The sequence below is a fragment of the Lolium rigidum genome, chromosome 5 (assembly GCF_022539505.1).
Source record: "Lolium rigidum isolate FL_2022 chromosome 5, APGP_CSIRO_Lrig_0.1, whole genome shotgun sequence".
Classification (NCBI taxonomy): Eukaryota; Viridiplantae; Streptophyta; class Magnoliopsida; order Poales; family Poaceae; genus Lolium; species Lolium rigidum.
This window is the reverse complement of record NC_061512.1, coordinates 251,674,559-251,698,815: the sequence shown is the minus strand read 5'-3', so window position 1 is coordinate 251,698,815 and position 24,257 is coordinate 251,674,559. Positions and strand designations below refer to the sequence as shown.

Sequence of the window (24,257 nt, the reverse complement as noted above, 5' to 3'; positions counted from 1 at the left end):
CAGTTGCCCTCCCTTCCGCGATCTGGTTGATTCCTTTTCTATATGATGACCTTGTGGTCTGTTTATAATGTTGAGGTTTCTGGCTGGATGTCGATGTCCTATTCCAGTTCGATCTGGACTCAGATCAGATTCGCGTGATGTAAAAGGCAACGTCAAATATCGGAAGAATCTCCAGTCTATGTTCTTTCCAAAGCACGCGCCAACGGAAGAGGACGCAGGGGACACGACACGATCAACTTCTGGAAGGACCCGAACGGCGAGTCGTGCTGCATCTGCGGGGAAGAGGACGCGGAGGAGAAGCACGGCGAGCTGGCCTGCCCCTACGACTACCTGGTGTCGCCGGCCGGGTACGTGCCCTGCAGGGCGAGGCGCGCCGTCTGGAGGGAGGACGGGGACGCGCCGTCCGGCCACCGCCTCTTCCTGCGGCGCTTCGTGCGCGTCACCAACCTGCCGGAGCGCTGGCGCTGCCCTCGCCCGGCTCGCCTTGCCGCGCTCCCCCGCGGTGTGCAAGGGCTTCGCCTGCGTGGTCTTCGAGCGCCGGGAGGATGCCGAGAAGGCCATCGATTTTGTTGAATGATAGAGAGGGAGAGAGATTGGCGGAATATGATGGATGCGCCTCATGAACGAGTATATATAGTGGTACAGACTTGGAGGCTAAGATAGCTCTCCTAGAGATATGGTAGGTAGAGATTACAAATCCTAGACTACCTAATATACATATATACCAAATAAGTATATCTCTAACACTCCCCCGCAGTCGTAGGGGTAGTGACGTGAACAACAGTAGCGTCGCGGATGGTCAGACTGGAGAGAAGCCGAAGGTAGGAACCAACGGGCTGACACTCCCCCGCAGTCACAGCGAGAGCGTCGTGGACGGAGTTGCGTCGCGGATGCTTGGACTGTAGAGGAAGCTGGTGAGGCACAGGCGAGGTGGTAGCCCTTTATGCCGATGTCGAGGTAGCCGAGAGTGTGGGTGCTGCAGCCTTGGTCGAGGGAGCCACGCGAAGGGGGGGTGCCGTGGTCGATGTCGTGGTCGGGTGCCGGTGTCGAGGTAGCCGCACATGAAGCCGCAAGCGCGTAGTGCGTGAGGAGAGTGACGGAGACGCGTCGAGGCTGTCGTGGAGAGGGTGTCGATGCCGAAGTCGGTGCAGTCGGAGCCGTCGAGGACGAGGTGCAACCCTAGTTTTGCCAGAACCATGGCGCACGTCGGGGACGAAGGCATACTTCGGTTTTGCCAGAACCGAGTATGCATAGAAGAAGTCGGTGACGCTGTCGAGGCAGTCGTAGAAGAGTCGATGCCGGGGAAGACGTTGTCGAAGCCGATGAGGACGAGGCGCCGGGCCGAGCTTGCCAGACTTGGGGACGCGTCGGGGACGAAGGCACGTACCGGTGTTGCCAGTACCGGACGTGCGGAGGTAGGGAACATTACAAAGTGCGCGCCATGTCGGAGTAGACTAGTAGAGGAGGTCTCGACGACGAGTGTCGGAGTAGAAGAGCAGGTGGTGTAGTCGGGGAAGAGGCGAGTCTCGACGACGGGTGTCGGAGTAGAGAAGCAGGTGGCGTAGTCGGGGAAGAGGCGAGGACGCTGGCGGCAAAGTTGTAGTATACGAAGACGTAGAAGGCGGCTAACCCAGCGGTGACCTTGGGTGGTCATGCTGGACGCCTAGAGGGGCGTTGCGGTGATCGGCGAGCCCAGCGCGACCTGAAGTGGCTGGCGAGCCCAGCGGCGACCTGGGGTGGAGGCGCGGCAGCGGTACACGAAGTTGACGAGGAAGACCCGGCGGCGTGACGAAGACCATGCGCAGACGGAGGCGACCCGCGCCGAAGGGGCGGCGCTGTGGTGGCCTCAGACATCGATGCGCGGGGGACGGCGAAGGTGACCACGTGTAGTGACGGCACAACCTGAGGGGCCGACGTAGCTGCAGGGCGCGAGTCGGTGCAGCGGCGGGAGACCACCAGCGACGTACACGCCTCGGAAGGCGCGTCGGAGGCCGGTAGCATGGACCAAAGGCGGCGGCGTGATACGTCTCCAACGTATCGATAATTTATTATGTTCCATGCTACTTTATTGATGATACCTACATGTTTTATGCACATTATATGTCATATTTATGCATTTTCTGGAACTAACCTATTAACAAGATGCCGAAGAGCCGCTTGCTATTTTCTGCTGTTTTTGGTTTCAGAAATCCTAGTAAGGAAATATTCTCGGAATTGGACGAAATCTTCGCCCAGGGTCCTATTTTTGCACGAAGCTTCCAGAAGACCGAAGAGATAACGAAGTGGGGCCACGAGGTGGCCAGACCACGGGCGGCGCGGCCGGCCCCCGGCTGCGCGGCCCCGTCATCCGGGCCCCTCGTGAGCCCCCCGACCTACCCTTCCGCCTACAAATAGCCTCCGTCGCGAAACCCCCGGCACCGAGAGCCACGATACGGAAAACCTTCCGCAGACGCCGCCGCCGCGAATCCCATCTCGGGGGATTCGGGAGATCGCCTCCCGGCACCCTGCCGGAGAGGGGATTCATCTCCCGGAGGACTCTTCATCGCCATGATCGCCTCCGGAGTGATGAGTGAGTAGTTCACCCCTGGACCATGGGTCCATAGCAGTAGCTAGATGGTCGTCTTCTCCTTGTTGTGCTTCATTGTTGGATCTTGTGAGCTGCCTAACATGATCAAGATCATCTATATGTAATTCTATATGTTGTGTTTGTCGGGATCCGATGGATAGAGAATACTATGTTATGGTGATTATCAATCTATTGTTTATGTGTTGTTTATGATCTTGCATGCTCTCCGTTATTAGTAGAGGCTCGGCCAAGTTTGTACTCTTAACTCCAAGAGGGAGTATTTATGCTCGATAGTGGGTTCATGCCTGCATTGACACACGGGACAGGTGACGAGAAAGTTCTAAGGTTGTGTTGTGCTGTTGCCACTAGGGATAAAACATTGATTCTATGTCTAAGGATGTAGTTGTCGATTACATTACGCACCATACTTAATGCAATTGTCTCGTTGCTTAGCAACTTAATACCGAATGGGGTTCGGATGATAACTCTGAAGGTGGACTTTTTAGGCATAGATGCGGTTGGATGGCGGTCTATGTACTTTGTCGTAATGCCCAATTAAATCTCACTATATTTATCATATCATGTATATGCATTGTTATGCCTTTCTCTATTTGTCAATTGCCCGACTGTAATTTGTTCACCCAACATGCTTTTATCTTATGGGAGAGACACCTCTAGTGAACTGTGGACCCCGGTCCTATTCTTTACATAGCATACAATCTACTGCAATTGTGTTTTACTATTTTCTTGCAAACAATCATCTTCCACTCGATACGTTTAATCCTTTGTTACAGCAAGCCGGTGAGATTGACAACCTCACTCGTTTCATTGGGACAAAGTACTTTGGTTTTGTTGTGCGAGATTCCACGTTGGCGCCGGAATCCCTGTTGTTGCGCCGCATCACATTTCGCCACCATCAACCTTCAATGTGCTTCTTGGCTCCCTACTGGTTCGATTAAACCTTGGTTTCTTTCGAGGGAAAACTTGCTACCGTGCGCATCATACCTTCCTCTTGGGGTTCCCAACGAACGTGTGAGTTACACTCCATCAAGCTCTTTTTCTGGCGCCGGTGTCGGGGAGATCAAGACACGCTGCAAGGGGAGTCTCCACTTCTCAATCTCTTTACTTTGTTTTTGTCTTGCTTTATTTTATTTACTACTTTGTTTGCTGCACCTAAACAAAACACAAAAAAATTAGTTGCTAGTTTTACTTTATTTACTGTCTTGCTCACTATATCGAAAACACAAAAAAATTAGTTACTTGCATTTACTTTATCTAGTTTGTTTTATTTACCGTTGCTAAAATGAATACCCCTGAAAATACTAAGTTGTGTGACTTCACAAATGCAAATAATAATGATTTCCTATGCACACCTATTGCTCCACCTGCTACTACGAGCAGAATTCTTTGAAATTAAACACTGCTTTACTAAATCTTGTCATGAGAGATCAATTTTCTGGTGCTAGTTCTGATGATGCTGCTGCCCATCTCAATAATTTTGTTGAACTTTGTGAAATGCAAAAGTATAAGGATGTAGATGGTGATATTATTAAATTGAAAGTGTTTCCTTTCTCATTAAGAGGAAGAGCTAAAGATTGGTTGCTATCTTTGCCTAAGAATAGTATTGATTCATGGACTAAATGCAAGGATGCTTTTATTGGTAGATATTATCCTCCCGCTAAAATTATATCTTTGAGAAGTAGCATAATGAATTTTAAGCAATTAGATACCGAACATGTTGCTCAAGCATGGGAGAGAATGAAAACTTTGGTAAAGAATTGCCCAACCCATGGATCGACTACTTGGATGATCATCCAAACCTTCTATGCAGGATTAAATTTTTCTTCGCGGAATTTATTGGATTCAGCTGCTGGAGGTACCTTTATGTCCATCACTTTGGGGGCGGCTACAAAACTTCTTGATGATATGATGATAAATTACTCTGAATGGCACACGGAAAGGGCTCCACAAGGTAAGAAGGTAAATTCGTTGAAGAAACCTCTTCCTTGAGTGATAAGATTGATGTGATTATGTCTATGCTTGTGAATGGTAGATCTAATGTTGATCCAAATAATGTTCCTTTAGCTTCATTGGTTGCTCAAGAAGAAAATGTTGATGTGAATTTCATTAAAAATAATAATTTCAATAACAATGCTTATAGGAACAACTCTGGTAATAACTATAGGCCATATCCTGCTAATGGTAATGGTTATGGTAATTCTTATGGGAATTCTTACAACAATAATAGGAGTGTACCCTCTGGTCTTGAAGCTATGCTTAAAGAATTTATTAGTACACAAACTGCTTTTAACAAATCTGTTGAGGAAAAGCTTGATAAAATTGATACTATTGCTTCTAGAGTTGATAGACTTGCCTCCGATGTTAATCTTTTAAAATTGAAAGTTATGCCTAATAATGATATTGATAATAAGATTACTACTACAGCAAATGCCATCCAAGTTAGAATTAATGAGAATATAAGATTAATGGCTGAATTGCGTGCTAGGTGGGATAGAGAAGAAAATGAAAAACTAGCTAAAGAGAATAATGTAGCTAAAGTTTGGACTATTACCACCACTAGTAATGCTAATTCTTCACATGTTGCTGCACCTCCTACTATCAATGGTAAAATAATTGGTGTTGGCAATGTTTCTACTCCTAGTGCAAAGCGTACAAAACTGCCCGAAATTGCTAAAGCTGCTTGAAACTGCTTGTGATAAAACTGCTGAAATTTTTTCCAACCTTGGGAACAATGATCCCATTGATGTAGCTCATAATGATTTAGATTTTGATGATTGCCACATCTCTGAAGTTATAAAGTTCTTACAAAAACTTGCTAAAAGTCCTAATGCTAGTGCTATAAATTTAGCCTTTACAAAACATATTACAAATGCTCTCATAAAAGCTAGAGAAGAGAAACTAAAACTTGAAACTTCTATTCCTAGAAAGTTAGAAGATGGTTGGGAGCCCATCATTAAAATGAAATTCAATGACTTTGAATGTAATGCTTTATGTGATCTTGGTGCAAGTATTTCGTTATGCCTAAAAAGATTTATGATATGCTTGACTTGCCACCATTGAAGAATTGTTATTTGGATGTTAATCTTGCCGATAATGTTAAAAAGAAACCTTTGGGGAGGATTGATAATGTGCGCATTACGGTTAACAATAACCTTGTCCCCGTTGATTTTGTTGTCTTGGATATCGAATGCAATGCATCTTGTCCTATTGTGTTGGGAAGACCTTTTCTTCGAACCGTTGGTGTTGTTATTGATATGAGGGAAGGTAATATTAAATATCAATTTCCTCTCAAGAAAGGTATGGAACACTTTCCTAGAAAGAGAATGAAGTTGCCTTTTGATTCTATTATTAGAACAAGTTATGATGTTGATGCTTCTACTCTCGATGTTACTTGATTTGCACTTTCTGCGCCTAGCTGGAAGGCGTTAAAGAAAAGCGCTTATGGGAGACAACCCATGTTTTTACTATAGCAATTTTTTGTTTTGTTGAGTCTTGGAAGTTGTTTACTACTGTAGCAACCTCTCCTTATCATGTTTTTGTGCCAAGTAAAGTTTCTATGTTATAGTTGATATTATATTTGGGATCGCTGCGCAGAAACAGCATTGCTGTCTGTCACGAATCTGGGCACAGTTCTCTGTAGGAAATTCGAAAAAATCTGCCAATTTACGAGCGTGATCCTCAGATATGTACGCAACTTTCATTAGTTTTGAGTTTTTCCATTTGAGCAAGTCTGGTGCCAGCTTTAAATTCGTCTTTACGGACTGTTCTGTTTTTGACAGATTCTGCCTTTTATTTCGCATTGCCTCTTTTGCTATGTTGGATTTATTTCTTTGATCCATTAATGTCCAGTAGCTTTATGCAATGTCCAGAAGTGAAAATAATGATTGTGTCACCTCTGAATGTGTGAATTATTAATTGTGCACTAACCCTCTAATGAGTTTGCTTGAAGTTTGGTGTGAAGGAAGTTTTCAAGGGTCAAGAGAGGAGAATGATATACTATGATCAAGAGGAGTGAAAGCTCTAAGCTTGGGGATGCCCCCGTGGTTCACCCCTGCATATTTTAAGAAGACTCAAGCGTCTAAGCTTGGGGATGCCCAAGGCATCCCCTTCTTCATCGACAACATCATCAGGTTCCTCCCCTGAAACTATATTTTTATTCAGTCACATCTTGTGTTCTTTACTTGGAGCGTCGGTTTGTTTTTGTTTTTGTTTTTGTTTGAATAAAATGGATCCTAGCATTCATTTTGTGGGAGAGAGACACGCTCCGCTGTTTCATATGGACACATATGTCCTTAGGTTTTACTCATAATGTTCAAGGCGAAATTTCTTCTTCGTTAAATTGTTATATGGATGGAATTGGAAAATGCTACATGTAGTAATTCTAAAATGTCTTGGATAATGTGATACTTGGCAATTGTTGTGCTCATGTTTAAGCTCTTGCATCATATGCTTTGCACCCATTAATGAAGAAATACATAGAGCTTGCTAAAATTTGATTTGCATATTTGGTCTCTCTAAGGTCTAGATAATATCTAGTATTGAGTTTTGAACAACAAGGAAGACGGTGTAGAGTCTTATAATGTTTACAATATGTCTTTTATGTGAGTTTTGCTGCACCGGTTCATCCTTGAGTTTGCTTCAAATAACCTTGCTAGCCTAAACCTTGTATCGAGAGGGAATACTTCTCATGCATCCAAAATCCTTGAGCCAACTACTATGCCATTTGTGTCCACCATACCTACCTACTACATGGTATTTCTCCGCCATTCCAAAGTAAATTGCTTGAGTGCTACCTTTAAAATTCCATCATTCACCTTTGCAATATATAGCTCATGGGACAAAATAGCCTTAAAAACTATCGTAGTATTGAATATGTACTTGTGCACTTTATATTTCATTAAGTTGCTTGTTGTGCGATAACCATGCTTCTGGGGAACGCCATCAACTATTGTTGAATATCATGTGAGTTGCTATGCATGTCCATCTTGTCTGAAGGATCTATCATTTTAGTGGTTGGAGCATGCAAAATTGTTAGAGAAGAACATTGGGCCGCTAACTAAAGCCATGAATCATGGTGGAAGTTTCAGTTTGGACATATATCCTCAATCTCATATGAGAATAATAATCATTGCTACATGCTTATGCATTTAAGAGGAGTCCATTATTTGTTGTCCATGTTGTCCCGGTATGGATGTCTAAGTTGAGAATAATCAAAAGCGAGAAATCCAAAATGCGAGCATTCTCCTTAGACCTTTGTACAGGCGGCATGGAGGTACCTGTCGTCGTGGTGAACGGACAGATGCCATAGGATGGCTTATCTTGGGGCCGAATGGACGCTAGAGGATTCGGGGGAGGGTTTGTGACTAGATGGACGAACTTCCGGATGCTTTCCTCAAGAACTTGGCCAGGGCCAGAGGTAGAAGAAGAAAGACACAAGGAGGAACTCGCTCTAGATCACCATGTTCATTGATCTCAAGACAGGTTACAGGTTTTTCTCTCTTCTGTGTATTGCGCGCATGAAAGAGGCTGCCCCCTCTCCTTATATAGGGGAGAGGGTGGCTTACAGAACAAGAAACCCTAATGGGATCTTTGACTAGACAAACTACTTTACAAAGATACTTTATAAAGCTACTTTAATCATAAATGACGCCGGGGTCTTCTTTAAACAGGGAGGCTGACGTCCTCCGGCTTCTTTGGCCGTCATCCTCTTCTTCGTCTTCTAGCCTTCGTTCAAAGCTACTTTGCTTAGCTCATCCTTGTCCTTTAGCTCCTGACGGAATCTTTGACCGGTCAGCCGACATGCCCTTCCTTCCGGTACTCCGGTATCTTTCCTTCCTGGTTCCGGTATACCCCTCTTGGGGATACCGGCTTAGCTTACTTAGCCAAATTCCTATCTTTGAGCTCCGGTATAAATATTAAACTGGTACCTTGATGGATAATACCATCCGGTTTGGCATGCCTTTGGCATACCGGGGGTCATCCCCCCAACATTAGTCCCCAAAGCTGGTATAGTCTGGCGGATTCTATCCAACAGACCATGCCAGGTTCTCACGTTCTTATATACCGGTTTAATCTATCCGGCGCTCAACTTGGCTCCGGCATCTTTGCCCGGACTCATACCTTTTCTCTTTGCAAGGCATTTTCCGGCAGCTTATCTTCCGGCATCTTGGTCATTAAATACTTCCTCGGCGAAGTCGAGAATATATCGGGCCCCGCGCCTGACAGAGACATGCGCACTGTGACTGTCGTGCCAGTGTCAGTAGTCACTTCCGTTCGGCTTCCGCGCGCGCATTAATTGAACCGCACCAGATCCCAACCACTTCTCCGGACCTTGTGCGCCTCCCTGTGGCCCCTTTCTTCCGCGCGTGTATCTTCGCGCCACGTGGCCACACGCGAGGCGAACCGTCGCGGCCCACGGCTGAACCGCTACGGTTCGGCGGTTTTTAGCCCACCTCTTTTTCTTTATAAGGGCAAAACCGCCCCTTCTCCTTCTTCTTCTTCGCATTCTCCACTTCCTCGCGTACTGCCGTTCTTCGCTCGCACGCCTCCGCCGCTCCTTTGCTCGCTCGAGTTCCGCCGCCCAGCGAACCCTCACGAGCGCACCGCCGGACGCCGCCGGACTTCCCCGCGGGAAAAACTCCCGCGGCGCCTTCTTTTCTGCCGCGACATTGGAGCTTCTTCGAGCTCCTCCCCATCTCGCCGTCGCCGGACCTCTCTGTCTACATTGAGCCTGCCCCGACGCCGGCGGTTACTTCCCTGTGCGACTCTGCCGCCCCAGGTTAGCCCTTTTTCCTACTTACTCCTCTTTTACTCGCAGTTTAGATCTTGAATTGAAAGCATATTTATTCTTTCTTTTTCTTTGCTTTTTCTGTTCTTCGTAGATCTTCTCGCGGGGGTAGTTTTTAGGGAATCTGTTTTTTTCGAGTAGATATCAAAAACCTCTTGAATCCGAATGTCTTCCGAACAATACGCTTCCTCCTCTTCCTCCGGTAACCCGGAAGATCCCTCATCTGACGGGGTCAGCGCAGAACTTGCGCGGACAGAAACCGAGAGCTCCCAAGAACAAGATGCCGGAAGCTCCAGCCAAGCTTCCGGCACCGATCTTTCCGAAGTCACCCGCGGAGCCTGGATGGGCTCCAGCGTTAGCCAATACGAGATTGACTGGTTATACCGGTCCCGGAGGATTCCGGAAGGAGTTTCCTGCCGGATTCCCGGCGACGAGATTGAGCCGGTGCTCCAACCCGGCGAACATGTTGTCTTTCTTGCTCACTTTGAGCGCGACTTCGGCCTTCCCGTCTCTTCCTTTTTTCGGGATTTCCTTGATTTCTATAAACTCCAACCTCACCATCTTCCCGGCAATGCTATCTTTTATCTTTCTTGCTATGTCACCTTCATGGAGGCATACATTGGCATCCGTCCCACTCGCGAGACGTTTGCTCGATTCTTTGCCCTTCGGATTAATTCCGTTCAGGGCTTAGACATTCCGAAACCCAAACCCCCCGTTCAATGCGGGTCCTGCATCATTGGCTCTCGCCAAGCGAGCCCCTTCTTCAAATTCTCCGGTCTCGAGTCATGCCGGTCATGACAAGGGACCTTCTTCTATGTTAAGAACACCGGTGCCGCGGATCTCATAGATCTGCCTCCTTTTGATCCGGCGCCACCCACCAAAACTAAGCTGGAGCTACAATCCGAAGGAGTCTCACAATGAGACAAACCGGATCATACGCTTCATGAAACAGCAGCATGAAGGACACCGACCTCTGCTCTGGCGATATCATCCGCACCTTCATATCGCGCCGGGTGCTTCCTCTTAAGCGTCGCGCCCACAAGATGAGCGAGATGTATGGTCCCGGTGATCCTACCAAGATCACCGACCTGCCTCTCAGCAAGAAGGACGTCGTCCTCAAGGCCAGGCAGATCTGCCAGACCTCCATCCCGGAAGACTGGGAATGGGGCCTCCGGCCTCTTAGCTCCACTAACCCTCCGACCCAAGAAGTAAGAAATTACATAACTCGGGTCGGTTCTCCGGAAGCTTTCATAGCGGCCAACCTCTTTTTCCTTTTTTGTTTTCTCAGGCGAAGGACCGTTTCCCTCGGATTGAATCCGACAGGCGAGGCCGTTGCCGGAAGCGCGGTCTCGACAAGTTTGACCCCGACCCCGTCATCTTCTGGAAGGATTTAAAGATGGGCCGGACTCCTGCCGCGCGCCTTGGCAAAGCTCCGCCGGAACCTTCCGGTTCGTCTGATGAGTTGACCATTCTTGAGGTAGCTTTTCTTTCATTCCTCTCATACTTTTTGCTATTGTTCTTACGTAGATGTTCCCTCAGCCAACCTTGACCCACGTATTCATGAGCATGCGGCGCCGCTGCAGGCCGAGGCCGGCAAAGAGTTCGTGGACAAACTCATGGCCGAGGAACTCAGGGCCCAGGGCAAGAAGAACAAGACCCCGGCCTCTGATGCCGGCTCAAGCCAACCTCCTGCTGCCAAGCGCTTCCGGACCGAACCTGTCGCGGGTAAGGTCGTTTCCATGAGGCGCCACAAGGGCAAGCAGATGCCGACGGCCACCGGGTAAGGATTCTTTTCTTTTCTGCTTGTTTTGTTTTCACTAAGTTCTTTTCCGGTTGGTTTTTCCCCAACCTTTTCCTTTTCTCTCTTTCAGTCCCGCACTCAAGCTCGGCCCCAGGCCTGAGGGTTCTGCCGGCTCGGCCAGGACTTCGAATCCTCCTCCTCACTCCAGTCCGGCGCCATCTGGTGCCGGCAACATCTTTGCCTCCCCTTTGGGGGGCACAACAAGTTCGGGGCGCGCGGCCCCTACACCGCCAAATCCCCGCGCGGAGGAGGACCTTGCCTCCCCTCCAGAGACCCAAGACACCGGCGCCAGCAACATGGGCGCCGTAAAAGAACCTGCCGGGCGGGCGGAACCTTCTGTTCCTCCCGTCCCTGAGAAGAAGAAAAAGAAGAAGACCTCTTCCAGGACCGGGCCGGAAGCTTCCGCGCCGGAGACTTCAGCACCGCCGCCGCCACCGGAAACCTCTGCTCCTGAGGCAACCGGGCCTACGCCAACGCCTCCACCGACCCAAGGAGCTTCCGCGACCTCGCCCAAGCCGCCGCCAGCGTCCCTCAAGATCACCGACTACTTGAAGCCGGGGGCGTCGCGCGGAAAAGCTACGGACGGCAGCGCCTCCAGCGGCTCGCAGCCCTTAGTGCTGCACACCGGGCCTGCCGCCATGGCAGTTCAAGACAAACCGACCGGCCTCTTGGGCCGGATCGTTGAGCTCAAGCGCGGAGGCCAAGAATTGGGGCCTCTCCTTCCTTACGCCGAGCGCTGGAACGCTGCGGACATCTCCGCAGCTACCCGCGGCTTGGGGAAGGACCGCCTCCCAGCGCCAGATCCTGCCGGGCCTCGCTCAACCGAAGAACACTTCGCGCGCCTTAAGCGTGCCGTGAAGGAGTTCGACAGCGCGTGGTATGACGCCACCGCCAACGTGGTGGTAAGCTCTACTAATTTCCCTTGATGCCGGTTTTCCTCTTTTCCGGATCTTGTCTATTCTCCCAGTCCCCGAGTTTTGGGTTTAGAGTACCACTCTGAGCGCGAAACTTCCTTTTTAAAGAATTTCCGAAACCGGCATCTATCTCTTAGCGCAAAACTCTCTCTTTAAAGATGCCGCAAACTCCCAGTCCCCGAGTTTTGGGCTGAGAGCTTGCTCTTAGCGCGAAACTTACTAGAAATGCACGAAACTGGCATCACCAGTCCCCGGGTTTCGGGTTAAAATCCTTTGTTCTTCACTAACATCATTTCCTTAAACAGAGCACGGCCGACGCCCGGAAAGCCCTCTTTGAGGAGCTTCTATGGGAGCACTGGAGCCTTGCTGAGGCGCACAGCAAGTGCCTAGGTAATTTCTCGCACCTCCGACATCTTTTCACCGGAAGGTTTTTCTTTTCTTTACGACTGACAAGTTTTTGGCACAACAGCTATCCCGGAAGCCTCCATTGAGGCCCTCAAGGACCAAGTTGCCAAACTCCAAGGTACAATTTCTATCTTTCCGGTTGACTTGCTTCTCATATGCCTTTGTGTTTCGCTAATATCTTCTCTTCCGGTTCTTAGCTGAAAAGGAGCAGCTCATCCAGGATCACCAGGAGGCCTTGGACGCCCAAAGGGATATCTCCAGAGAGCTCAAGGACCAGGCTATGCAGGCCGCAGTCCGGTACGCTGAGGAGCTGAAGGCCGCCGAAGCTGCCGCGGAGGCCAGGCTAAACGAGGCGCTGGAGGATGCCGGCAATGCCAATGTGGTGTTGCAGGCAGAGCTGGAGGAGGGCGTCAAGGCGCTAAAAGCAGCTGAGGGCAAAGCCGCCAAAGCGCACAAAGCTGCCGCGGAGGAGGCCAGGAAGGCCCAGAAAGCAGCCGAGAGCGAGGTTGCGCGGCTGAAAGCGGAACAGAAGGAGTACGACCTTCTGGTCGCGCGGACTGACGCGCTTGCCCTCCGTAAGTTTCTTCTTTTCTCTCTTTTCCGGTTTACGCTAGAAGCTTACTCGTTCCGGTATCATATACTTAGCCTTTTGTTTGTCTCGCAGGGCTCTTTCCGGACTCCCGGGCCCATGCTATGAAGAAGGTTGCGGAGCACCGGGCAAAGCAGGCTGGCGACAACTTGGGTGCACCTTGGGATCCCTACGATCACTTGGTTGCTCTAAGCGCGCGGATCTCCCACATGCGCTCAGTGGATCGGAACCTTTCCGACATCCCTGAAGTAGCCTCCCAACTTTTCAAGACCCTTTGGCCTGGTGAAGTGGTGCCGGATACCTTCTCCTTGATCAGCGACCGGTTAAAGGGTGCCTGCAGAAGGATCCGGGAGTGGTAGTGCTCCGTTGCCCGTGCCGGAGCGGACTCCGCGCTGCGCATTGCCTGCTCCTGGTATCCGGAGCTGGACCTGGATGCCTTCATCGGCGTGCGTGAAGGTGCTCCTACTGATGTGGATCCGGTTCTCACCGCTAAGCGACAGGACCGCGCGTACCACATCGCGGAGTACGCTGACATGCGCACCTTCATCCCCCTCCAGAAGATGTCAAAGATTATCTGAGCGAGGAGGAGGAGGATGAAGGCGAAGATGTGTCACCGCCAACTCCTGATGCCGGCGCCACTCCCCCGGAAACCCCTGTTGCCTGACCTTATCTTAGATCTCACATGTCCCTGAGTACTTGCCATAAAACTTGTTAAATTCTACCCCGGTATGCCGGGGTTTATGATGTAAAACTTTAAGTCTGCTCGTGGTTGACGTACAACATTTTGTGCCGGTAAGTTATACCGGTAGCTAATTATCTTAAGTTTGCCTTAGCGTTTTTGCATTTGGTTCTGCTTTTATCCTGCACTTGCAAAGATTTCCAAATTGTTTCTGCATCCAATTCGATGCACACTTGGTTCTTTTGCCTTGGCTCTGCCTGCCTTCTCTGGGCGTTCTTTGGCGTATGAGCACAAGGTTCTTTCACCAAATAAGCATTTTCTTGAACTTAGAAATAATTCGAAATTTTGCAAAAAACCGGAATAACCGGGGTTAGTCAAATATTTCCGGATTGTTCTTTCCCGGTTCCTCTCTCCACGGTTCATGTGCTTATCCCCTACCGGTTTATCTTGCTTGCCATGAAGCCAAGTTATGGACGACAGCGAGTCGAAGACTCGGTAGGGTTTAGCACACTACTAAACCGGAAAGAAAAAACGTTCAATAAGCAACCGGTAGACAGAAAAAATAGACATGTTTCATGCAATTCAATAAGGGTAGTCCCCGAGACTCATTCGAGGTTCCGACATCTTTTATTCATAACAATCAAGGTACAAAAAAGAAACTCTTACAGCACCACTTCAAGAGTAGAAGGGACGCAACAACGCTACATTCCATGGGCGTTTGGTCTCCTCTCCTGACTTGTCCGCCTTTCCTTTCTTCCATTCCTGTGCATCAATTAGGTAGTAGGCATCATTGTGGAGCGCCTTGCTCACAATGAAGGGTCCTTCCCATGGAGGGAAAGTTTGTGCTCGCCTTCGGTGCGGCTGCACCAGACGTAGCACCAGGTCTCCTTCTCGGAAAACCCTTGGGTTTACCTTCCGGCTGTGATAGCGTCGGAGGTTTTGCTGGTAAATGGCTGTTCTTGCCAGAGCTAGCTCTCTTGCTTCTTCTAACAAGTCCACATCATTTTCTCGGGCCTCTTTTACCTCTTCTTCGGTATAGAGTTGCACCCTTGGGGAATCATGGAGAATATCGGTTGGTATAACCGCCTCTGCTCCATAAACCATGAAGAATGGCGTATATCCGGTAGACCGGTTCGGAGTTGTTCTTAGACTCCACAGCACTGACGGTAGCTCATCGATCCAACATCCCGGCGATTTTTCCATTGCATCAATAAGTCTTGGTTTGATACCGGAAAGTACCAAAGCATTTGTTCTCTCAACTTGGCCATTGCCCTGCGGGTGCGCCACTGAGCACAAATCCAGCCGGATGTTCTTGCTTTCACAGAATCGTTTGAACTCTCCTTGAGCAAAGTTTGAACCATTGTCGGTTATGATACTATGTGGGTATCCATACCGCAGGATTACATCTTTTAGGAATTTCACTGTTGTGTGGCCATCACACTTTGCGATAGGCTTCACCTCCGACCATTTGGTGAATTTATCCACCATTACCAAGATGTGGGTCATGTTTCCCCTTGCGGTTTTGAACGGTCCAACCATGTCCAGGCACCAAACAGCGAAGGGCCAAGTTAGCGGTATGGTTTTTAAGCCGGATGCTGGGGTATGGTTTTGCTTAGCATACCTCTGGCAGCCATTGCATTTCCTTACTAAATCCTCAGCATTATCTAAGGCTGTGGGCCAGTAGAATCCATGCCGGAATACCTTTGCTACCAACGCCCTTGAAGAAGCGTGGTGCCCACATTCTCCTCGATGAATCTCCTCGAGCATTTCCCTTCCTTCTTCCGGCTCCACACATCTTTGGAGGACACCGGTAACACTTCTCTTGTATACCTCACCATTGATGATGGTGTAAGCTTTGGATCTTCTCTGTATCCTTCTTGATTCATTTTCGTCAACCGGCAAAGTGCCGTTGATCAGGAATTCCTTAATAGGTTTAACCCAAGATGGTGCCTCTCTAACCACGAACACCGGCATGTCTATGTCCATGCTGTCCACAAGCATTGCCTCTTCCGGCATGGGCGTCGCAGTCCCCGAGTTTGCCGGTACAGTCCCCGAGTTTCCTCCGTCAATCTCCATTGGCACCACATGTGATTCCGGTACAAAAATTGATTCCGACTCCGGACTGGGCTTGATTGATGGAACTCTCAAGTGCGCCAGAGCTATTCCGGGAGGAATTTCTTGCCTGGACGAACCTAGCTTGGATAAGGTATCCGCGGCCTCATTTTCTACGCGCGGCACATGGTGAAACTCACACCCTTCGAAGAATCCGGCAATCTTTTGCACATGGAACCGGTACGAGGCCATGTTGGCATCTTTCGCGTCCCAATCTCCGGAACACTGCTGCACCACAAGATCTGAATCACCATAGCAAATGATCCTGAGTGCCCCGATTTCTTTTGCAACCTTGAGCCCATGTATCAGAGCTTCGTACTCAGCGACATTGTTTGATGCCCTGAAGTGCACTTGTAGAACATACCGGAGGTGGTCTCCTTTTGGTGAGGTGAGTACTACACCGGCACCTAGGCCCTCCTTGAGCTTGGATCCGTCAAAATGCATCTTCCAGTACTCTATTTTGTGTTCTGGTGGCTTGTATTGTATCTCCGCCCAATCGACCAAGAAATCAGCTAAAGCTTGCGATTTTATGGCGTCTCTTCTTTCATATGCCGGCACATACGGTGACAGCTGAATCGCCCATTTTGCAATCCTGCCGCTGGCATCCTTGTTACCCATGATATCGGAGATGGGTGCCTCGCTCACCACCTTCATGGGATGCTCCTCGAAGTAATGCTTGAGCTTTGTGGCGGCCATAAACACGCCATAAGTCATTTTTTGGAAGTGTGGGTAGTTTTGTTTTGATGAGGAGAGCACCTCGCTCGGGTAGTATACCGGCCTCTGGACGGTTTTTCCTTCCTCTTCTCTTTCCACCACAACCACAACACTAACCACCCGGTTCGTTGCCGCTATATAAAGCAACATAGGTTCTCTTTCCAAGGGTGAGGCCAAAATTGGGGCCGTTACGAGCATGTTTTTCAATTCTTTAAACGCTGCGTCTGCCTGCGTGGTCCAGACGAAAGTATCCGATTTTTTCATCAAAGCATAGAGTGGCAAGGCCTTCTCTCCTAGCCTGCTTATGAACCGGCTTAGCGATGCCAAGCTTCCGGTAAACTTTTGCACATCTTTCAGTTCTCGTGGGATAGTCATTCTTTCTATCGCCCGGATTTTTACCGGATTAACCTCAATGCCCCGGCTTGACACAAGGAAACCAAGAAGCTTGCCGGCAGGGACACCAAAGGTGCATTTTGCCGGATTGAGTTTCATTCGGAACCGCCTTAGGTTATCAAATGTTTGCCGGATGTCATCGATTAAGGTATCTTTTACTTTAGTTTTTATCACAATATCATCCACATAAACTTGCACATTTTTTCCGATTTGATCAAACAAGCATTTTTGCATACAGCGCTGGTACGCACCAGCGTTGCGCAAACCAAAAGGCATAGTAACATAGCAATAAGCCCGGTGCGGGGTAATGAACGCAATTTTTATTTGATCTTCTTTTTTCAGGGGGATTTGGTGGAAGCCGGAATAGGCATCCAGGAACGACAACAGTTCACACCCAGCAGTAGAATCAATCACTTGATCGATTCGGGGCAAAGGGAAAGGGTCTCTTGGGCAAGCCTTGTTGAGGTTGGTGTAGTCGATGCACATGCGCCATATTTTTGCGAGTTTTGCCTCCAGGTTCTCATCTTTTTTCTTTTCGACTAACACCGGATTGGCCAGCCACTCTGTGTGCGTGACCTCCACGATGAAACCGGCAACCAGCAGCTTTGTTACTTCTTCTCCAATGATTTTTCTCCTATCTTCAGCGAACCGGCGCAAAGGTTGCCGCACAGGCTTAGCATCCTTCCGGACGTTTAGAGATGAAACCGGCAACCAGCAGCTTTGTTACTTCTTCTCCAATGATTTTTCTCCTATCTTCAGCGAACCGGCGCAAAGGTTCCCCACGGTGGGCGCCAACTGTCGTCGTGGTGAACGGACAGATGCCATAGGATGGCTTATCTTGGGGCCGAATGGACGCTAGAGGATTCGGGGGAGGGTTTGTGACTAGATGGACGAACTTCCGGATGCTTTCCTCAAGAACTTGGCCAAGGCCAGAGGTAGAAGAAGAAAGACACAAGGAGGAACTCGCTCTAGATCACCATGTTCATTGATCTCAAGACAGGTTACAGGTTTTTCTCTCTTCTGTGTATCGCGCGCATGAAAGAGGCTGCCCCCTCTCCTTATATAGGGGAGAGGGTGGCTTACGTAACAAGAAACCCTAATGGGATCTTTGACTAGACAAACTACTTTACAAAGATACTTTATAAAGCTACTTTAATCATAAATGACGCCGGGGTCTTCTTTAAACAGGGAGGCTGACGTCCTCCGGCTTCTTTGTCCATCATCCTCTTCTTCGTCTTCTAGCCTTCGTTCAAAGCTACTTTGCTTAGCTCATCCTTGTCCTTTAGCTCCTGACGGAATCTTTGACCGGTCAGCCGACATGCCCTTCCTTCCGGTACTCCGGTATCTTTCCTTCCTGGTTCCGGTATACCCCTCTTGGGGATACCGGCTTAGCTTACTTAGCCAAATTCCTATCTTTGAGCTCCGGTATAAATATTAAACCGGTACCTTGATGGATAATACCATCCGGTTTGGCATGCCTTTGGCATACCGGGGGTCATCCCCCCAACAGTACCCCTTTGTGACACTTGGTTGAAACATGGCATGCAAAGATCCGGTAGTCCAAGCTAAGTAGGACGAGGTGCGGGCACTATTAGTACACTATGCATGAGGCTTGCAACTTGTAAGATATAATTTACATAACTCATATGCTTTATTACTATCGTTGACAAAATTGTTTCATGTTTTCAAAATAAAAGCTCTAGCACAAATACATCAATCGATGCTTTCCTCTTTGAAGGACCATTCTTTTACTTTTATTGTTGAGTCAGTTTACCTATCTCCTTCCACCTTAAGAAGCAAACACTTGTGTGAACTGTGCATTGATTCCTACATACTTGCATATTGCACTTGTTATATTACTTTATGTTGACAATATCCATGAGATATACATGTTATAAGTTGAAAGCAACCGCTGAAACTTAATCTTCCTTTGTGTTGCTTCAACACCTTTACTTTGATTTATTGCTTTATGAGTTAACTCTTATGCAAGACTTATTGATGCTTGTCTTGAAGTACTATTCATGAAAAGTCTTTGCTATATGATTCACTTGTTTACTCATGTCATTACCTTTGTTTTGATCGCTGCATTCATTACATATGTTTACAAATAGTATGATCAAGATTATGATGGCATGTCACTTCAGAAATTATCTTTGTTATCGTTTTACCCGCTCGGGACGAGCGAGAACTAAGCTTAGGGATGCTGATACGTCTCCAACGTATCGATAATTTCTTATGTTCCATGCTACTTTATTGATGATACCTACATGTTTTATGCACATTATATGTCATATTTATGCATTTTCCGGAACTAACCTATTAACAAGATGCCGAAGAGCCAGCTTGCTATTTTCTGCTGTTTTTGGTTTCAGAAATCCTAGTAAGGAAATATTCTCGGAATTGGACGAAATCTTCGCCCAGGGTCCTATTTTTGCACGAAGCTTCCAGAAGACCGAAGAGATAACGAAGTGGGGCCACGAGGTGGCCAGACCACAGGGCGGCGCGGCCTGGCCCCTGGCCGCGCGGCCCTGTCATCTGGGCCCCTCGTGAGCCCCCCTGACCTACCCTTCCGCCTACAAATAGCCTCCGTCGCGAAACCCCCAGTACCGAGAGCCACGATACGGAAAACCTTCCAGAGACGCCGCCGCCGCGAATCCCATCTCGGGGGATTCGGAGATCGCCTCCGGCACCCTGCCGGAGAGGGGATTCATCTCCCGGAGGACTCTTCATCGCCATGATCGCCTCCGGAGTGATGAGTGAGTAGTTCACCCCTGGACCATGGGTCCATAGCAGTAGCTAGATGGTCGTCTTCTCCTTGTTGTGCTTCATTGTTGGATCTTGTGAGCTGCCTAACATGATCAAGATCATCTATATGTAATTCTATATGTTGTGTTTGTTGGAATCCGATGGATAGAGAATACTATGTTATGGTGATTATCAATCTATTGTTTATGTGTTGTTTATGATCTTGCATGCTCTCCGTTATTAGTAGAGGCTCTGGCCAAGTTTGTACTCTTAACTCCAAGAGGGAGTATTTATGCTCGATAGTGGGTTCATGCCTGCATTGACACCTGGGACAGTGACAGAAAGTTCTAAGGTTGTGTTGTGCTGTTGCCACTAGGGATAAAACATTGATTCTATGTCTAAGGATGTAGTTGTCGATTACATTACGCACCATACTTAATGCAATTGTCTCAGTTGCTTAGCAACTTAATACCGAATGGGGTTCGGATGATAACCCGAAGGTGGACTTTTTAGGCATAGATGCAGTTGGATGGCGGTCTATGTACTTTGTCGTAATGCCCAATTAAATCTCACTATATTTATCATATCATGTATATGCATTGTTATGCCTTTCTCTATTTGTCAATTGCCCGACTGTAATTTGTTCACCCAACATGCTTTTATCTTATGGGAGAGACACCTCTAGTGAACTGTGGACCCCGGTCCTATTCTTTACATAGCATACAATCTACTGCAATTGTGTTTTACTATTTTCTTGCAAACAATCATCTTCCACTCGATACGTTTAATCCTTTGTTACAGCAAGCCGGTGAGATTGACAACCTCACTGTTTCGTTGGGACAAAGAATTTTGGTTTTGTTGTGCAGATTCCACGTTGGCGCCGGAATCCCTGTTGTTGCGCCGCATCACATTTCGCCATCATCAACCTTCAACGTGCTTCTTGGCTCCTACTGGTTCGATTAAACCTTGGTTTCTTTCTGAGGGAAAACCTGCTAATGTGCGCATCATACCTTCCTCTTGGGGTTCCCAACGAACGTGTGAGTTACACGCCATCACGGCGCTGCGGCCCGAAGGGGCGACGCAGCGGCAACCCGATGCTCGATCGGTGGTAGGCGCGTGCTCGGGGACGTGCTTCACGTAGACGTGTGCGGGGTCGGTTGATCAGACCGACGGTGGCGCTACACGTGCCATGGCGTGGACGACGCGCCGCAGATCGGAGTCGATGGCGGCGTTGTCGATGTAGTCCCGGTCGATGGCGACGAAGACGGACATGCGATGGAGACCGCGCGAGCAAGAACAGCCTGCTGCGATGCACGTAGGGGCGCCCCATGTGCGGCGCGTGCGGCTGTGCCGTGCGGTTGATGGCCGGTGCAGGTCGATGCCGTTGTCGGAGTAGAGGCGCAAGTGGACGATGGCGATGGGCGACTCAATCCGATCTATGATCGGTAAACCAAAAAGAAAACGCTGGTCGAGCGACCGGCGGAGCAAAAAAGAAAACCAATCTACAGATTGGAAAAAAAAAGACTCGAGGGCAGCGGATCAACGGATCGGCGAACGAACCCTCATACGGGTTGCGCGGCCCCCGGAGTAGATCATGGAGATCGACCTCCCCGGGGGCGACGCGGCGCGGAAACTTTGCGGCGGCTAGATCAAGAAATGTGCCGCTTTGATACCATGTTGAATGATAGAGAGGGAGAGAGATTGGCGGAATATGATGGATGTTGTATTGCGCCTCATGGACGAGTATATATAGTGGTACAGACTTGGAGGCTAAGATCTCCTAGAGATATGGTAGGTAGAGATTACAAATCCTAGACTATCTAATATACATATACCAAATATATCTCTAACAACTTTGACGGCCGTAGCTTGCGAGTAGACTGGTTTTATCCCAGCGCGTGACTGAATTCAGCTACGAGTAATTATAAGGAGGTGTCAAACTTTGGCATTATCAGTAGGCAAACGCTAGGTTACATTTGGCTGTAAAAGAGTAAACCCCATCAACCATTTTCCTAGAGTACGTAGCATCAGTCTCAAATATTTTCCTATAGTTTGTTAAAGTTGCGAAATTATCAGCAGACGGCTACAAAAGAATTCCGAATGTAATTTCTTTGTATGTTGCATTTTCAAAAATGCGTCATTGTAATAACATTTTGCAATACATCCATCAATTTTGCCTAACTTATCCAACATTACGCGACTACATATGTAATATCTTCGTAGCATAGGTAGAAAGAATTGTTGAAGCACTTTCCCCATACTTATACAACAAAAATTATACACCCATATAGCAAACACAAACACGGAATGTAACGTAGATAAAATTCCTCAAAAGTTGACCTTCTGTGGCCACCCTGCCGTGTGCTCCTCAGCTGACCATCCACCCGGCTCGCCTAAGGGAAATCTGCCTCACTGGAGTACCACCGACCGTCCAGCCCTCACCCCACCATATGAGAACATATCTAGTGACAAGTATCACCCGTGGAGACCACTTTCGGTTGGTTTTCTTGCACGACGTTAAGCCATGTGTTGGATGCACAGTGTGCATACTTCCATTTCGTCAAGGGTGACTTTTTTATATTGAGATTTCACTACGCGTTTTCTAATCTCGTGGAGTTGTCATGCTCCGATGCATCTGACGTACGTTTGGTAAATTCGGGCCCATTCAACCTCGCCATCTTGACGCAACGTCCATGGGTTACAATAGGAAAGTTGGTTGGTAACTCAGCTGAGATCTCGTCAACTGCATGCTCGGCTGTACCATCGCGAAATGCGAGTGATATCATCTCGGTCGACGGTGACATGGCTCCCAACAAAAAGTCAATGAGCCTACACTCTTGGGCGTCCATACCCCTGAGGCCTGAGCCCACGGACACTGACCTCTCGGAGGGAGTTCAGGCCCATCTTCTGGTCTGCGCAAACAACGCAACCCCACCGGTATTCTCCACGATGTGTCACGGCACTCTGCTGCAAGAGATGGAAAAATATCAGAAACCGTGACATTATTAGTAGGCAAACGCTAATATTTTTTAAGATTATGTAGCATTATTGGTCCCTAATTTTTTTCTATAGTTTGTCGAAGTTGCAAAAATATGCAGCAGAAAAATTTCGCCAATGGCTACAAAAGAATTTCGAATGTAATTTCTGCGTATATTGTACTTTAAAAATGCGACATCATTTTGCAACACATTCATCTTTTTTTTTCTAACTAATCCAACATTACATGATTACATGTATAACATTGGTGCAATCTCTTCGTAGCATAGTAGCAAGAATTGTTGAAGCACTTTCCCCATATTTTTGACGTTGTTCCCCATACTTACACAACAAAAACTTATACACACATGTAGCAAATCACAAACACGGTATGTAATGTAGAGAAAAATTCCACAAATGTTGACCTTCTCTGGCTAACCTCCGGAGGGTCTTGTATAATCCTGGCCGGTTGAGGGCTTTGTTAATTCAAAGTCGAGCTTTCGAGCCTTATGTTAAAAAAAAACCTGCCAAGCTGACCATCCCACGGCTCGCCTAAGGGAAATCTGCCTCGCCGGAGTACCACCAGCCCTCACTCCACTATACTTCTCATTGCGACAAGTATCACACTCGGAGACTGCTTCCAGTTGGTTTTCCTGCACGACGTTGAGCCATGTGTTGGATGCACATTGAACGTATTTCCATTTCGCCAAGGTTGGCCTTTTTTTATAGAGATTTTGCTACTCTTTTCCTAATCTCGCGGAGTTGCCCAACTCAGATCGATGCATCCGATGTATGTTTGGTCAATTCGATCCCCTTCAACCTCGCCATCTTGGCCCAACGTCCATGGGTTGCAATAGGGAAGTTGGCAGCTGCTAACTCGACGGCGATCTCGTCGACGGTCTGCTCGGCCATCCCATCGCGAAATGCGAGTGATATCCTCTCGGTTGACGCCGACAAGGCTCCTAGTAAAAAGTCGACGAGATTGCACTCTTGGTCGTCCGTTCCCCTGAGCCCGTGGACACTAACTTCCCAAAGGGAGTCCAGGCTCATCTTTTGGTCCACGCAAACAGCACGACCCCACCGGTACTCTCCTCGCCGTGGCACATCACTCTGTTACAAGAGATGGAAAAAGATCACAAATCATGCAAACAACATCGTCGACATACATATAACTCCATCTGTTTCAAAATTAATTGAGTCAACTTTCTCTAGATACATATGCATCTAGACATCTAGACGCACTTTTACATACATGTCTAATTTAAAGGACACGGCCAGTTCTTAATCAAACCTTCAACTAACTTAATTTTCGATCACGGAGTTTCATATGTAACTTATGTGTAATTGGTATTAAAAAGTTATGCGTAACTTATGCAATTCTCATGTGCACGAATCTTGGCACAAATCAAATGGTTTAGGAGTTGATCTAGAACTAACTTAATTCTAGAAAAAAAAAGTTAGCAAAAAAGGGTTGACCTAGTCACCTAGAAGGCTAGAACTAGCAAAAATGGTAATTTAGAAACGGAGGAAGTACAAATTCATGAGCGGACGTATG

General features: G+C 48.0%; 1 pseudogene; it reads left to right on the top strand.

The window, feature by feature from the left end:
* The first annotated feature begins 45 nt into the window (after positions 1–45).
* Positions 46–21,628, top strand: LOC124657452 (annotated as a pseudogene).
* Positions 21,629–24,257: the final 2,629 nt, after the last annotated feature.